Below are 17,219 nucleotides of genomic sequence, written 5' to 3' on the forward strand. Positions count from 1 at the left end.
GGCAGTCCTTACTGTCGAGCCTTTGGATGCATTAAAAAGTGACTGAGTCTTTGTTTTGGACCATGTTATAATTCATTTGGTTATTTATTTCTTAACATTAAACTGGATCTGAATAAGGACCAGTTCTTGGGTTCCCAACTCAAGTGCGTGTATGTTGACTAGATGTAGAATGATTGGGCATCTCACAAACACACTCACACAAAAGGTAAGAATGATGAAAAAAGTGAGGGGTGGAAGAAAATACGAGCGAGCGAGATGGGCATTGCAAGAGCAGAACAGCTTGACATGAATTAAATCAAGTGGACACAATGTTGACAGACAACATGTAAGGCAAGAGAAAGATAGACAGACAATTGCGAGTGAAAGAAGAGAAAGAGGGTGAAATCTGATGGAAAGGTGAGGAAACCGAATAAGAGTAGAGGAAGAGAGACAGACGTTCGTCCAGAACTGATGTGTCTTTGTCTGTGACTGGACTACCTGTGGCACTGATCAGAGGTTATCTGACATAACTCACATTGATAAGTGAGTATGTGTGTGTCAGAGAGGCTGGAAGCGAGAGAAAGCAAGAAAATAAAAAATAAATAAAAATAAAAATCACTGATGTTGGAAAAGGGCCAATCCTCTGGCTGTAGGTGCAGCATTTAATGCATGAATAGTCAGATGGAGTCTGTCAGTTGCCAAACCTGACTGCAGTTCAATAGCCTCAGACAGGAAGCCCATGGACCATTCATAGACTACTATCTGGTGCACATTACACACAAAAATAACTCGAACTTTCTGAAAAGGCAAGCTCAAATCTCATTGGCTGATTTTGTGCAATGTATAGATGACAGTGTGCACCTGGAAGGTCTAAAATAGCTGTTATCACATATACTTTAGTATAAAAACTGAATTTATTATTTTAGAATTATTTTACACATAAATGTAACACCTGATTTACATATAGAAACAAAATATTTTAATTAATAGACTAGAGAGATCAGAACTATCAAACTTAGAAATAACAGTCATTTAATCATTTAAAAAGACAAAATTTTAGCAATTGATTCATGATGTTTGTAAGGAAATATGACTAAAAACGAAATTGCATTGCTTGGGAATTGAATTGTGCTAGTAGTTGTTAATGCAGTAAAAACAGTAATATAAGTTTTTGACAGTATGTTAATATATTATAAAATGTAATGGGTTTCAATGTCACATGATCCTTTAGAAATCATTCTGAAATGCTGATTTGATGTTAAAAAATATTGTGCTGACAAATATTTTGTGCTGATAAATCTTTTTTTTTTTATCTTTAATTTATAGAAAGTTCAAAGGAATGGCTTTTTTTGTAACAGTGTAAACATATTTTCTGTCACATTTGATCAATTTAATGCATCCTTGCTGAATAAAAGTTTTGTTTTTATTTAATTTTTTTTTCCAAAACATTGAAATCTTATTGACCTCAAACTTTCAAATTGTAGTGTATACTGTATATTAAAGAGATTTCTTTTGCACTTATTAGCAACCTTGACCACAACTATAAATGTTTGTTTTGTTTTTGTTTTTTCTTGTTTTTCTAAGAGTTATGCTTGATTTCTGATTTTTTTTTTTTTTTTTTTATAAATATCACGTAAAATTACACAAACTGAAGTCGCATTACATATCAGTCAGGCAGTCTTATCCTGTGAAAGTGGGTGGTTCTTGGCCTAAATAAGCTATGAAGTAGATTTTGTAATTTGGCAAAGATCTGGCTACATAAAAATAGCAGTTGACAGTTGTGTTTTTAGATTTGGGAACAGGGAAGCTGTGTTTTTGTGAAGCTACAACAGTTCTGCACACCGGGTTTGGCTCTGTTCAACTGGCATGGAGCTGCAATCACACCTGCACCTGTGTGTTTGAGCACAGAGAATGAAACTTTGAGTTTTACCCAATCTCTTTTCCGGAGACTGATCATTTTACAAGGCTGTGTGTGTGTGTGTGTGTGTGTGTGTGTGTGTGTGTGTGTGTGTGTGTGTGTGTGTGTGTGTGTGTGTGTGTGTGTGTGTGTGTGTGTGTGTGTGTGTGTGTGTGAGGCAGGGCTGACAGTTCACCTCTCAGATGGGAATGATTTATGTGTCATCATTGTTCAGAACTGTGATCACACCTGCATGAGAGCTGGAGAGACACAATACTGACGGGGGCTGAGGTTTTGCTTCCAAAATGCCTGTTTGAACATCTCTCTGCTTTTAGTCTTCAAAACTTCACATCAGGATCCTAAAGTCCCTCTCTTCACTGCAAAAATCACTTTCTTAATCAGTATTTTGTCTTGTTTAAGTTTTACATCTAAAATACAGTATCTAGATCCATTAATGTACTTGTCAACAAATATAAGATATTAGGACTTTTATAAAAACATAATTCAAAAGATATTTTCTGAAAACCAGTATATATATATATATATATATATATATATTATATATATATATATATATATATATGAACTTTGAGTTGACTTGACATGTACTTGCAAAGTTATGTATAGTTAGTAGAATGTCTAAAGTGAAGCATCAAAATAAAGTGTTACCAATTAATATATATTTAAGCAAAATTCTCCATTTCTAGTTCTTTCTCCCTCTCTCTCTTTTTTAAATAAATTATTTAAAAAAGTTCATCTTAAGTTTAAGGAATAGTGAAAAGGCCTTCACTCAATAATTTGGAAGCAACAGTAAAATATGCATGACACTTTTAAGATAGATCATAAAGTTTTAAGTCTGAATCTAGTGGTCGATATTTTAGCTCATGTCAAGTGGTTCTTTGGTCTGTATTTGCAGATGATTGTCTAGTCTTTCTCAGGGAGAAGCTTAACCTTGGCCCACTCTTTTTTTTTTTTTTTTTTCTTTTTTTTTTTATTCTGATATTCCCTTCTAGAAACATTTGATTTTGCATTTACATTTTACCTGCCCTACAGTGTGAGCTCAAGTAATATAATACTTTCCCACTGTCTCAGAGAGTGTTTAATTTATTTTGTCTTCTTGAGCTGTACCTATCTTGGTGGAATGAATGACACAGATATTTTAAGCACAGTGATCTGAATATATTCCTTTAGCATTTAATAGACAAAAGCAATTAATGCAAATTTCTTGTACAGCCAGCAGATCTACCAAAGAGATCCTAATTTGCTGTTAGCTTGTTGTCTAACCCACAATGCACCTTGTTTTTACCAAAAACAGCAAGACAACAAAAACCAAATAAGCGGTTTATGAGACAAGAGTGTTGCATTATAAGTATGTTTGTAAGTAAATGTGTTGTAGAGAGAGTGAGGCAGACACAAAGAGAGCAGAAAAGATTGACTTAAAGGAACATTGCCCTTAAAAAAGCAAATTGCAGTAAATATTGGTTTGAAATCACTTTTAACACTTTCTTACTTCCTCTAAATCTGGACAGTTTATTATCTGTCAAAGGACTGACCATGTAGTCTAAAAGACACTAAGAAAGTTGCCTGTAGAGCAAAGTAGTTCACTCAAAAGTCTATCAACATTTACTCACCCTCATGTTATTTCAAAAATATATGATTTTCTTTCTTTTGTAGAGCACAAAAGTAGAGTATTGATTCTTCTTTTTTTTTCCCAAGCAGTGAAAGTGAATAGAGAGCATGTATTATTGAACTCAAACATGATGCTTTATACTTTAATAGGGCCTTTTGCCGTTTTTATTTTTGTTATATTTTTCATAATTCAGCTTGATTTAATGGGAAAGAACAGCATAAATTCTTTAAAATAATATTAAGTGAATACATTTTCTAAAACTTCCTTTTTTTTTATGTTCCACAGAAGAAAAAAAAGTCACACGGGTTAAGAAGGACATGACGACTATCTCTTTTACGTTGACATTTTCAATGACCTGTGCTAGTGCTAATGTTTTCTTCCCTATTGTGATGCATATCAGAGTGAAACGTTGTGTATATATATATATATATATATATATATATATATATATATATATATATATATATATATATATATATATATATATATATCCTACAAAATCTACTAAAGAGCAGTGAGTGATTTTCTCTTTGTCTTTTGTTGTTCGATTAACATTAATGACACAGACGGCAGCAGGAATGTTAGGCATTTTGACATATTTCAGTGTGCTTTTTAAAGGATTAGTCCACTTTCAAATAAAATTGTCCTGATAATTTACTTACCCCCATGTCATCCAAGATGTCCATGTCCTTTTTTTCTTCAGTTGAAAACAAATTAAGGTTTTTGATGAAAACATTCCAGGGTTATTCTCCTTATAGTGGACTTCAACGGCCTCCAAACGGTTGAAAGTCAGCATTACAGTTTAACAGCTAACACACTGCTAAGTGTGTTACTGCCCTGCACAGGTCAATGTTTGAACTAATTGTTATATACTTGCACTAGCATATTGTATATGACAATTTATTTCAAACTTTGACCTGAGGAGGGCAGTAATACTCTTAGCAGTCTCTACACTGCCGGAATTCTAATAGAGAAAAAGAAGAAGAGAGCTAGTTCAAGATGAGCATTTATGGTGAAAATGTATAAAATTTGTATATATTTTTTTTTTTTTTTTTTAGATAATGAGCGATGGTTTCTCTAGATAAGACCCTTATTCCTTGTCTGGGATCGTGTAGAACGCTTTGAAGCTGCAATGAAACTGTAATTTTGACCTTCAACCGTTTGGGCTCCTTTGAAGTCCATTAAATGGAGAAAAATCCTGGAATGTTTTCATCAAAAACCTTAATTTCTTTTCGACTGAAGAAAGAAGGACATGGACATCTTGGATAACATGGGGGTGATTAAATTATCAGGAAATTTTAATGATTAGTGAACTAATCCTTTAACCATTTAGGTGCAAACCCGAAGTTCACTTTGCTTGTCCGTATTCCACTCCGTCTCGGAGCGTGCACACAGAAATCCACTTGGAGAACACTATTGCTTTTGCAGCTTAATGTAGTTTCAATTACTCTTTTTATTAAGCACATCCTGCAGTTTAGCAACAGTATACTGTATTTTACCTCAATCACTGATCTAGCTGGTTTGTACATTAATTTCGGGCTTTAAGGGAGGAACAAAAGTGCACCACTGTGAAGGAAAGAAATGCACAAAAATTGCACAGCCCTAGATTCTTGCTGTCATTGCTGTAGTGTTACAATGTATCCGCTCTCCCCAAAGACTTTGCAAATATATTGTGCTTTTCAGACATTCTGATGATGTTTTAGTTTTTAGTTTAGTTAAATCAGTTTTAGTTTTGCGAGCTTTGCCTCACGTGATCAGCTCTTCTGATCAGCCTTTATAGAGACTGCCGATCAAACTAAATAAAACTATTATCGGCCATTAACAATCGGCGCCCGATCAGTCAGAGCACCCTTATTTATTGTTAATTTTGACAGTACATTTTTATTTAGTTTTAGTCAGACTAAAATGCCATTTTGTTTTAGTCATATTTTAGTCATCAAAAATTGTTATAGTTTTAGTCTAGTTTTAGTCGACTAGAAATTTAATTTAGTTAAATTGTAATGCGTGAAGCATTTCTCTAACAATACATAGATCCTATGCACTGATATAGGTAGGCTTACATATTCCCCAAACTGTTTATGTTCACCCAACTGTACTTTGCTCGCCGAAGCGGATGTTTTTTGACCGTTCAAGTGCGAAAAAGACACGAAAGAGCAAAATTCAGTACTTTTCAGGGATTGACACACTTATCATTTAGGTACTACTATAGTTTTCATTTAAATTTTTTATTAGATTTGATTTTTAGTTTTTCTGTTTTCATTGTAATTTTAGTTAAACGTTTTAGTAATTTTTTTTTGTGTTTATGTCTTTTAGTATTTGCTTTTAAATGTCTATAAGTTTTTATTTCTGTTTGTTATTTTAATACCTCAGGTTAAGCTAAAGCTTTACATTTTATATATATATATATATATATGTATATATATATATATATATATATAATGTATATGTGTATATATATATATATATATATATATTTACTTATTTTTTATTTCAGTTAACGTTTACTTCAAGTAATGAAGATTTCTTTGGTTTTAATTAACCCTTATTGTTTTAAAATATATTGATTCATGTGTCAAATAATTTTCTGTCTTTCTTTTCTATGACAGAAGATACAGTAGTTTACTATGAATTGAATAGAAATTAAATTAAATACAGTATATTGTTTAAACAAAATAACAATGACCTGGAAAAAATCATTATAAACCATCCTGAAATACACCATGACTCTTATTCTGAAATGTTTGCAGTCTGCACTGTAGCAGGCTGTTCATGAGGGTGATAGAATATGCATTCTTACAAACACTGTCATAATTCATCAACATTAGCTTATAAGCTATCGCTTGGCATAAATGTGCGCTATTCATTAATTGTGAAGCAACAGTGTTGCGTTTCCAGCGGTTAGAACAGCACGTTACACTTCAAATGTGCACATCTTCCACATAGGACAAAGTCCTGACTGGATATCTTCCCAAATCGTCCCTCTCTTTCATTTTTGTCTCGTTTTTATTCGTTTTTATTGTCTTGTTTTTATTCGAGTAGATTTTAGTCATAGTTTTAGTCATTCAAAACGCATTTTTATTTAGTCATCGTCTCGTTTTCGTCCGTGAAAAAAATATCTTAAAAAAAAATACAAAATAAATTATGACAAAAATTATTCGTCAATGAAATTAACACTGATTGTAAATAGTTCTTTTTCATTTTGAGTTCTCTTGGATTTTGTCATGTTGCTTTGTGTCGCACAGCTCATATCCGGTGTAGAAACGGTGCAAGCATTCACTTTAAAACCAAAGTATACTTTGGGCTTTGAAGGTGCATTAAGCAATTTCTGAGAATCATTGTTGAACACTGTTGACATTTGAAATCAACCCAAACAAACACACCCCTCCCTTCATTGCTCTGCCCCCAAAATGCACAAACACACAATGTAAGAGTGGATATCTCTTTATCATTGCAGAAACAAAACAAAATAAAGCTTTGTGAAAAATAAAGCAAAGATGATGAATGAACGATGAGGAAGAGCAAAAAATGTTAGAGAAGTATATACAAGAAAGAGTTGGTTGTTAGTTGCCAGCCATTTTCAGGCCTTCCCACTTAGGTCTCTCCAGTGCTGTAAAGCTTTTCTAATATTAATATTAACCTGGGTCCTAAATCTCTCGCCTGATCATAACACTTCTTTTTCCAGTGATATTCCTCTGAGCTCTTCTCTTTTGTAATGTCTCTCAGCCATCTCTCTGTCTACAGTCTTTCTTCAAATCTCCTTCTTGCTCACTCTCTCTTTTCTCCCCCATCGTGAGTGGACACGCCCCCTACTGCTGTTTGTTGTGGTGCTCGGTCTGATCTAACAAAATACACAGTATTTTTCACTTATTTTACATTGCTGTGGCTCCTTGCCTCCCAGTCTGTCAGTAACACTTTGTTCCTGTCTCTATGAAGCCCCTCCTTTCAAAAAGCGCAATGTGCTCTGATTGGTCAGCTGGAAAACTTTGGAATGTTTTGAAAATGTCACGCCCCTTGTAAAGCTGGGGAATAAATACACAGGATTGGATTTTGTGCTTTGTAACTTTACAGAAATGTTAATGCTCAAACAGCAACATTACACACTAAAGAAATTTGAAAATGTAAATAAATAATCATAATAATAGGATAATAGGTTCTCTTTTAAGTCTTCTAAAGTCATAAGATAGCTTTGTATGAGAGTAAAATTAGAAGCTTTTCTTAACTTTCTCAAAGATTTTCTTAAATTTTTCTGTTTCGTACTCATAAAACTTCAGAAGACTTTGAATACAGTACATATATACAGCTATAGCGTCCACTTCAATGATATTTGTTATTATTATTATTATTATACTTCTGGAGCTAGACGGTCTCTTGTAACAACTTGCATTATCTCCATTTGTGTTCCATAGAAGATAATATGGGTCTGCAAGAACATGAGGGTGACTGAATGAACTGTTAACATTTCAAAGCTGTTTAACATTAATTGCTCTTATGAAAGTGATACAGCTCACTGCTTTTTACACTCCCTCACCACTCCGTGCCTTCATTGAAATTGTTCTTTTAGTTCTTTATCTAGACAACTGACCTCTTCAGTCCCTCAGCTCTCCTCATGTGCCTTCAGACATGTTTGAAGCTGGTCACGGTCCTCGCCTGTGAGTCAGGCACCGGCTGCTGCCTCAGATGGCGAGAATCGCTCCCTCTGGCGCTCTGCAACAATCCCAGGATGCTGAGCCCTGTTGTTAGCCGTGTCCTGGTGGTACAGGAGGGCTATGATTCATTCTCACAAACAATAACACAGCTTTCAGCCATGCCGATGAGTAAATCTGAGAGATGAGCATCTAGAGACAGAGCGAAAAACTGTAGTTTGTGAGAGAGTGGGAGTGGGTGGTTGTGTATTGATTAAGTCTAATGTGGAGACAGCACACAGGTCCACCTGACTGCCGAGAGAAATGCCTGACTAATTGACTGAGACAATGCAAATTATTTGTGGCTGTTTGGGAACATCAAGATTGATGGCTTCTTTGCTTGTGGATTTAATCGACTTGCTTTTACTGTTCTCTTCTGTCATAATACACACAGAGAGAGAGAGAGAGAGAGAGAGAGAGAGACTCTTTTTACTCACAGAGGGCAGACTGCGGGCAGAATATCTGTTGAAACTGGGATAAAATGAAGAAAGTGTAATGAATAAAGTGGTAAATAAAGACTAAGTGAAAAAGATGTTCAGTATATGTAAAATATGAATGTAACTGAAGTGTATATATATATATATATATATATATATATATATATATATATATATATATCCGACAATGACGGAAAATTTTCGGTTAACGCGACCTCTGATATATATATATAATATAATATAATTTTTTTATCAATGACGGAAAAATCTGAAGGCCGTCCGTCACGGTGACAGATTACACTCAGGGTGATCTACTGTAAATTGTAACTGTAATTCACACCCCTGTTCAGTTGTTGGCGAGTGTGCTCCAATGTAGCAGCAGCACTGGATACAGAACAAAAATAAAACTGGCAGGAATCTTTTGCTATGCATTTAATACTGATAACGCCCAGGCGAGTACCCAGAAGCTACAACTCTCTATCACGACACATTAAAGAGCGCCAAAACGGTATTTATTGCTTGAATTTCTTAATGAAATGGACAGAATTTGAAATCTGAGACTTTTGTTCCATATAGCAACACAAAGCGTTAAGCCTATTGCGATGTATTGGATGCACTGTTTAATCATCAACTGAAAACAGCATTGCCTACCAAGAGATCGACTATGGTTTACGAATCGATATTGGTCTCATGAATGCGCAAAACAGCAAGGAGACATTTTAATTGTTTATTAATAAAGTAATGTTTTCTGAATCAGTGTCGGCTGCAAAGATGAAGTTGATATTGACTATCATCTATGGATGCGCTAGAGAGAGAATGCACTTCATTCGGTTTAGTCTACATAATCAGAGTAGCCTATTTCTTTTCGTTTTGAATTAATTAGTTTTCGTTAAAGTAGGTATTTAAAGCTTTCTGTAGATATATTCTCATGTATGTGAGGCAAGCAGCCGCTGAGTTTCGGTTCATTTAGCCTGTAAGATGCGCTCCAGTTCACGCGCCAGTGATCGCGCCCGCGCCTCCATGTCATGATTATATTGTCTGTTATATTTGCTTCTTATTTATTACATCCAGGCAATTGGTTAATGAAACATTGATTAAAATTAAGATACAATTTTTACAAAACGAAATCCACCTTAAAGAAAGGCTTTCTACAAAATAAAACTTAATGATGTGTTTAAAATCATGTCTGACCCACTCCATGTCTCCGGATATACTGCGCATTTCATGATGCATCTTACTCATGCTGTTAACTTTTCATAATCAAATAGATGAATTTAAAATATAACATAGGACTATTTAAACATAAATATAAAACTAAGTTTTTTTAATGGCTACCAACACGTAGCCTATACAACAGTCACGTTACAGAGAAATTTCATGTGTGAATTACCCGTCATTTAAATTTTCATATTTTAGTTATAATAACACATTTAATTGCTTTTATTTTTGTTCAAATGTTATAATAACAAAATTTAATTGCTTTTATTTGTGAACAAAAATAAAAGCAATTAAATGTGTTATTATAATTAAAATATGAAAATTAAAATGACGGGTAGTAATAGATTATGACAGAATTTTTACGACCCTGTCCGTCAAAATGACGGACAATGTTAAAGTCTAACCCAACCTCTGATATATATATATATATATATATAAATGTGTGTGTGTATATGTGGCTGATTCTTCAGATAAGGGACACAAAAAGGGACAAAACATGTCCTACACACAAAAGCCGTCTTTGTTAAAAATAAATTCATCAAAATAAATGAAATCTTCATCTAAATGAAATCTGGATACTCAGAACATTCACAGAACTATTTTCACAGAATTATTTTATTATTTATTTATTATTATTATTTTTTTTTTTTTTTACTTTTTTTTATTTTTTTTTTTTATTTGTTAGTATGATTACATGCTCTATAATTGGAAAGTGCATGTAATTTAGCCTGTTCTCAGCATGGGGTCACAATGTAAAATTGCCAAACAAAATGGTTAAAAATGCAACAAATTTAGAAATACACATTTAAATTGAAAGGCAGATATCTGTAATATATCAAACAATACCAAAAGTAAGTCTTGAATTATATTTTCCATTAAAAAAAAAAAAAAAAATTGCTCCACTGTACAACATGTGGTTTGAGTGGAAAAATATTCAGTTTTGTCAATTCCATCAGACGTCAACTCTGTCAGGTTTTATGTGTGACAGAGTTGACTTGTAAGCTGATAATATTATATATATATATATATATATAGTAGTCAACATTTGAAGTGGATCAAAACCTTTCATCAAAGTTGTCCTAAAACTTTCCTCTTAGGACAACTTAGTTCTTAGGACAATTTTGGTTAACTTTTTTGATCCAATTCAAATGTTGACTACTGCATTTTTTTTTTTTTTTTTTTCACTTACACAGGATCACAGCAATAGCACACCCTGATGTAATGAACTTAATAGAGAGCGAACTTGCCAGTTTCCCACTGTTTAAGTCTTGTAGGTCAGGCACAATTAAAATGTACATAATTGATGTGGTTTAAAGAGAGGCTATAGATCCTTTGGATTCACTTTAGGAAAAGATATCTGTTGCTGCTACAGGGCGGCACATAAAAGCCTTACCATTACACTCAACCTAACATACACTCGTATTCTGTGAGGTACTGGAGACCCAGAATGAGACGTACAAGGACTGATGTATTAAATTAAACATTATTTTAAAAATAAGTTGTCTTAATTTGTTGTCTTGTCAATCAGTTGTTTTAACCTTAGTTGGACCTTTTTCAACTTTGTCATCAGATTTTGTCAACTCCGCCAGTATTAAACACCATCAGATGAAGGTTTGATCCTGTACCATTAATTGCATTAACCATGCAGAATATTTTGATGTAAAAGTTACAATACTTGACTCCAACATGTATTTATGTGTGACATTTTGTTTTAATCACATTACAAAAGTGCAATATTTCTCTTCTGCTGCATTATACAGTAAGATAATAAAGAGAGCGATATTGTCGCATAATCATATTTTACTGGTGTAGATCATAACCCCAGAGGAATAAGATTTACATTCATGAATATCATCACTGGAAGTTACAGCAGTGTTTGTTTATGAATAGGTCCAGCATATTCAAATATGAAGAAAGAAAATAGATACAAACTGGCTCAGTATCAAGAATAACATGTCTACTGCATGTGATGTTTGTGAGAGAATAGTGTTCTTTGATATGAGAAACAAATAAAAAAGCAAGAATAGGCATCTCTCTGTTAGTTCTTATCAGTCTCTTTGTAGTGATAGTGATCTAGTCAGCCCCGAGACACTTTTTAATGTCACCCAGCTCTCTTTTAATCCTGCGTTCTTTCTGTTTCTCTGATCTGTGTGCAGTTTGGGGAGTTGTACTGTATGTGTGTGTTCTGAACTGTTCATATGCTTCTTTTGTGTATCTCCTCACTGATGTGTGCTGTGGCATGTGTGTGGTTTCTCAAAGCTCTTGACAGCCCATTTACAAATCCGAACTTCAGTCAGATAAGATCTTTAATACCAGGTGTCTTCTCTCTCCCATGACACCTCCCCACAGGCCACCGCGACGCAGCGTGCCTTTGAATTATTAATAACTAGGAGATGCCAGGCGGCCTTGATCAGCCCTCTAATAATGTTGATTTTCCAAAAAGTTTTACCGCCAATGTGATTATTGAGATGATTAATGTGACAACCACTTGGTGGGAGACGTCATATTAGTTCGAGGAGAACTAACACGGGGTTCTGCTTCTCCCGCTCTCTCACCATCTGATCTGAGAGAACAGTTTGAAGGATCCTATAATTCCAAAGGATCGAAGACAGGATGTTTCTGGTAAATTAGCATGTTTGGGTAGACTGACATCTTATCATTGGCACGATGGGTACCAGTGGTGGGTTAATACAACAGGAAGTTATAAAAACTCATAGACTTATAAGGATTTACAGTATATTTATGTGTGCATGAGATAGTTATTGCCGAAACAGTGTTGAAATCCTTGATTTTGTCAACTTAAAGTGTCTCCGCACTGCTAAACAGAAAATAATATGTTAAACCAGGGGTGTCCAACCCTGGTCCTCAAGGGCCACTGTCCTACAGAGATTATCTCCATTCCTAATTAAACACAGCTGAACCGGCTAATACTGTATAGGTTTTCAGGCAAGTATGTTGGGACAGGTTGGAGCTAAACAGCAGGATGTTGACCCTCCAGAAGCAGGATAAGACACCCCTGGCTGAAACCAGCGTAATGTGATTTGTTGGTCTTAGCTGCCCACTAAACTGTGTAAGATTGAAAGTTTTAGAGGGATTTGAGCATTTGTTAGAACCAGCTAGACCAGGGTACAAGACCCATTAGACTGACTGAACACCAACTTTGCCAGGCTAGAAGACAAGTTAAACCAGTTGAGCACTAGCTTGGCCAGGGTACTCAAACCACTTAAACCAGCTAAACATTAGCTTGGCCAGAGAAGTTTGCCAGCTTGACAAAAATGATTTGTAGGTAATCACCAGCTTAATGAGGCTAGGAGACCAATTAAACCTGTCCTGCTTCTGGAGGGCCACTATCCTGCAGTTTAACTTGTATCCTAATTAAATACACCTGACCCAGCTAATCACATCTTCAAGTTAAAAACAAACTTCCAGGCAAATGTATTTGGGCAGGTTGGAACTAAACTTTGCAGGACATTTGCCCTTGAGAACCACTAAACTAGTCTATTCTAAACTAGTTCAAAGTAGCCTAGGCTGGCTTGAGCTCTTTTTCCTCTCCAGGGTAACTAAGGGCTTTTTCAGACCTGTAGATTGTTTGCTTTATTCTGAAATGGGCTTAATTTGTTACAACCGTTTGCTTTATTCTGAAACGGGCTTAATTTATTAAAATATTGCATTTCTGTTAGGACCACTATTGTCAAAGATGATTGACAATTAGCATACGGTTTGGACTGGTGGTATGGTTCTGTTCTGTGCAAGAACTCCCTGCCCATTCATGCAGCCTAGCATGGATCGGGAGAACAGGGAGAGCAGCGACAGGCCAAGTCCTGACTGGACGAGAGGAGCTGGGGATGAAGGAGGGTAAATAGCTTCTGAGAAACACGGTAAGATTCTGATAATACTGATGGACCTCATAAAGGATGCTGTAATAGGGGTTTTATTCCCATAAGTACATGTGGATCAGCGGCTGTTGAGGCGCCCGGGGAGTGATTGGTGGTTAGGTGCCTTGCTCAAGGGCACCTCAGTTGTGGGTAATGAGAGTGGGAGAGAGCGCTGTTCATTCGCTTCCCCAACCTACATTTCCTGCCAGTACCGAGACTTGAACCCTTGACCTTCAGGTTGCAATTCTAACTCTCTGACCATTGGGCCACATCTGCCCCATATATAGACCTTTATATAACTTACACTGCAGTTAGAGCGGGAATCTAGGCTTCATTGGGACAGCATTCTTGCAATGCATGGAGAAAATGGCTCTTTTTGGTTTTCAACCACACAAACTCACACAATCAGACACTGCTGCTTTTTATATAACACATATTTCCCATTATGAATTATGATACCGCTTGGTTCGTTGGTCCATTGGGTCAGACTGCTTTCTCAACTCAACTGAAGCGCTCCAGAATTTGTTTTTTTAAATTGTCCCGAGACACCTCGTTCAGGCGATCTCGGAGTGATTGCTGTGTTGTGGATTTGAGCGCGATTGTCGTGTTCACATATACCTAAACGAACAGAACTAAAGGAAGAAAATGCACCAGGTTCTGAAACAAATGCTCCAAATGAGTCAGGTGTAAAAGTGCCTTAAAAGATTAATTTAGTCCAAACAGTTCTGCACTTAGTATACACATTCATTTTTATCTCCACCGTGAACTTTGGGGTTGGTGGCTTGTTAATGAACATAATTTCCATTCATCTTTGTGGTCTGTTCTGTGTAATTCGGGGATGATTATAAATGGTCTAGTGGGTGTGGAGGGGAGCTGTGGAAGCACCCCAAGAGTGAACCGCAAATTTATCGTAATTATCTGTAAAATTTGGGAGCTGTGTTTCTGGAGACACAACATCAGAGCAGATGGCTGAGGGGGCTCAGATAATGTATTACAGAGAGACAGGGGAGACATGGGAAGGAGCCGAGAGAATCTGGGCCGTTTCATGGGAAGAAAGAGTAAGTGAGGGAGATTTCAGTAGTAGAGATAGTCTTGAGCAGGCAGTGCAACATCTGTACGGTGGCGTAGTGTGTGGTGAACATATTTCATTTCCACACATGGCTCTACACACTTTACGAATCTACTCTTCCTCACTCCCAGGAGGCCAAACCTGACAAGAAACATCTGGAGGTAGCAGCTCCAGCTATGTGCTAAGCTGTAATAGACTTACAGTTGTATTATAGATGTAAGAGTTGCTCGTGTGTCATGAATTAATGATTTCTACCTGCTTACGTCCAGTATATGCCTTTTAAGTGAATTCTCAGTGCTGCGCTTCTGGTGAACATAAAATGTGTTGGTACTTGTTAGAATGCAATGCTACATAGGTAACTTTGCAAACAGCAATTATCCAGGTTTAAATGGTTTCACTATGATTCTAACTTAGCACGAAAGAAAAATAAGGCATGTTTTGGATTTGGAACAGAGCAGTTGTGAGGTAAGGTTATAGGCCAGCGAAACCTGAATGGCTAATTCACCTTCGGCTTTCTCAGGAATTTACAATGGGTTGGAAGCAAGTAAGCTTAAATATGTGTTGGTTTTAGCCCTTATGTAGCAACTTGCTAGCAATTACTGTATGCTGTGTTTTTATTTAACAAGGCGGCATTGAAACTCATGTTTGAGATATAATTTAAGTTTGTTTATTTCACACTGATGTGTAATTTACTGTATGTTGCAGAACCTTTTGGAAATTGAAATTGGAAATTGGAGTTTGATTGACAAGCGATCTAACCAGTCATAATGCCGAATACGGCATTTTGTCCAACAAAGCAGTCAGGAGTTAGAAGATTAACCTCAGTGGAGTTGAACTTGAAAAATGGTGTGTACTGATGTCTTTCCACGTTTGAAACAACATTCCTTCTGATGTTCATTCATGTTTATTTGATGCTATAAATGGACTAGTAGGAAGAGATGAACGGTTCAGGAGCCGCTTGAGCTAAGGCGCTACAGCAATCTGCCACGACACATTAAAGAGTTTTTATTGTTCGAATGTCTTAAAAAAATGACACAGTTTGAAAGCTGGGACTTTGTTTAATATCATAAGTAACCTGCTCTGTCTTGTCTGTCGACTTGTTGTCAGTGTCCTCTTTGCTCCACGATGTATTTTTCACTGTGTGTGGCGTGACAGCGCCACGGCTTGTCGGACAAAGCAACAGTAACTAAGGGGGGCGGGTCTTTGCGAAGGGTCAATTCTATAGAGAATCTATGGCTTGGAAATGCTTTATAAAACTACACAGCTCTATTGGTCGGGAAAACTCTGCATTGGCACTAGCACACATTAGCAATGTAGCACAGCATGGCTACTTTTCATTAAGTTTGGAGTTGTTAAACACATTGTCTTGAAGCCAGAGTTATTCTGACAGCTTTATCAATATTCTCTCTCATCAGTGCATTCAGCTGGCAAACACCCACCGAAGGGCAACACAGAGATGCCTGATCGGCTCATTAAAAAGTTTGGAGGGTGCGGCCAACCAGTGAAGTCAGGGAAGGGAAGGTGGCCTGCTGCTGCTCCGGAGGAATCTGACCTCTAGGGATGTGAGAGATCAGCTCACTAGGGAAAAACTTGAACCTGATGTTGGCCTCACGTATTTACTGCCTGTCAGAGAGCTGATGAGGGTATGGATGGGGGTTTATCATCCTTATCACAATAAAGTGGAACAACACCAGTTAAAATGAGAGAGAATAAGGAGAATTCTAATGAAAGAGAGGGAACACATATGGAATTTAGTTAGCAGCATTGGTAAGGGTAACTGATTAAAAGCAGCAACGTTAACTATGTTTTCAGTAACAAGCAATATATATATTTTTTTCAATTCAAAATGACACATTTATGAGTTGCATGTTCATAATTATGAGATAAAAGCCACAATTATGAAAATATGATATACTAAGTCATAATTATGACAAAAAGTCCTATCGAGCTTGCAAGTCAGACTAAGCATTAATGTTTTGTCTCATAATTACTTCTCATTCATACATTTTTGACTAATGCTCTCACAATTAACTCTCAATTAAATCTCAATTTTGACATGCTATGTCTTTTTATGCTATGATTATGATTTTCCAAAGCATGATATTTGTTTATTTTTTATAACAGAAATGGGCTCGTATAGATTGCTATTGATTTTGTGCCAAATAAATACTGCTTTGATCGTAAATGCATATGCTTTAGCATACTAATAGTAACACAGTGTCCTAACCAGGCGCCACGCGACACCACGATAAAAGGTATCTTTTCCATGTTAATCTGAGTTTTTGTCCTAACCAGCCGTGACGGCAACACGCGAATATTCTATTTTAGAAATGGTTTCTATTTCTCCGCGACGTCGCGGCCGGAACAGCATAGTATGGCAATGATATGTGCTTTATTATTTAATGTTAAAAGCATCTAACGTGAGTTTGAAT

The 17,219-nt window shown here is 36.0% G+C and overlaps 1 protein-coding gene across 5 annotated transcripts in view; it reads left to right on the forward strand.

Moving 5' to 3' along the window:
* fhit (fragile histidine triad diadenosine triphosphatase) overlaps positions 1-17,219 on the forward strand; it is a 469,579-nt gene that overhangs the window by 218,334 nt on the left and 234,026 nt on the right. The window lies entirely within an intron of this gene.

This window comes from Chanodichthys erythropterus, chromosome 6, assembly GCF_024489055.1.
Source record: "Chanodichthys erythropterus isolate Z2021 chromosome 6, ASM2448905v1, whole genome shotgun sequence".
Classification (NCBI taxonomy): Eukaryota; Metazoa; Chordata; class Actinopteri; order Cypriniformes; family Xenocyprididae; genus Chanodichthys; species Chanodichthys erythropterus.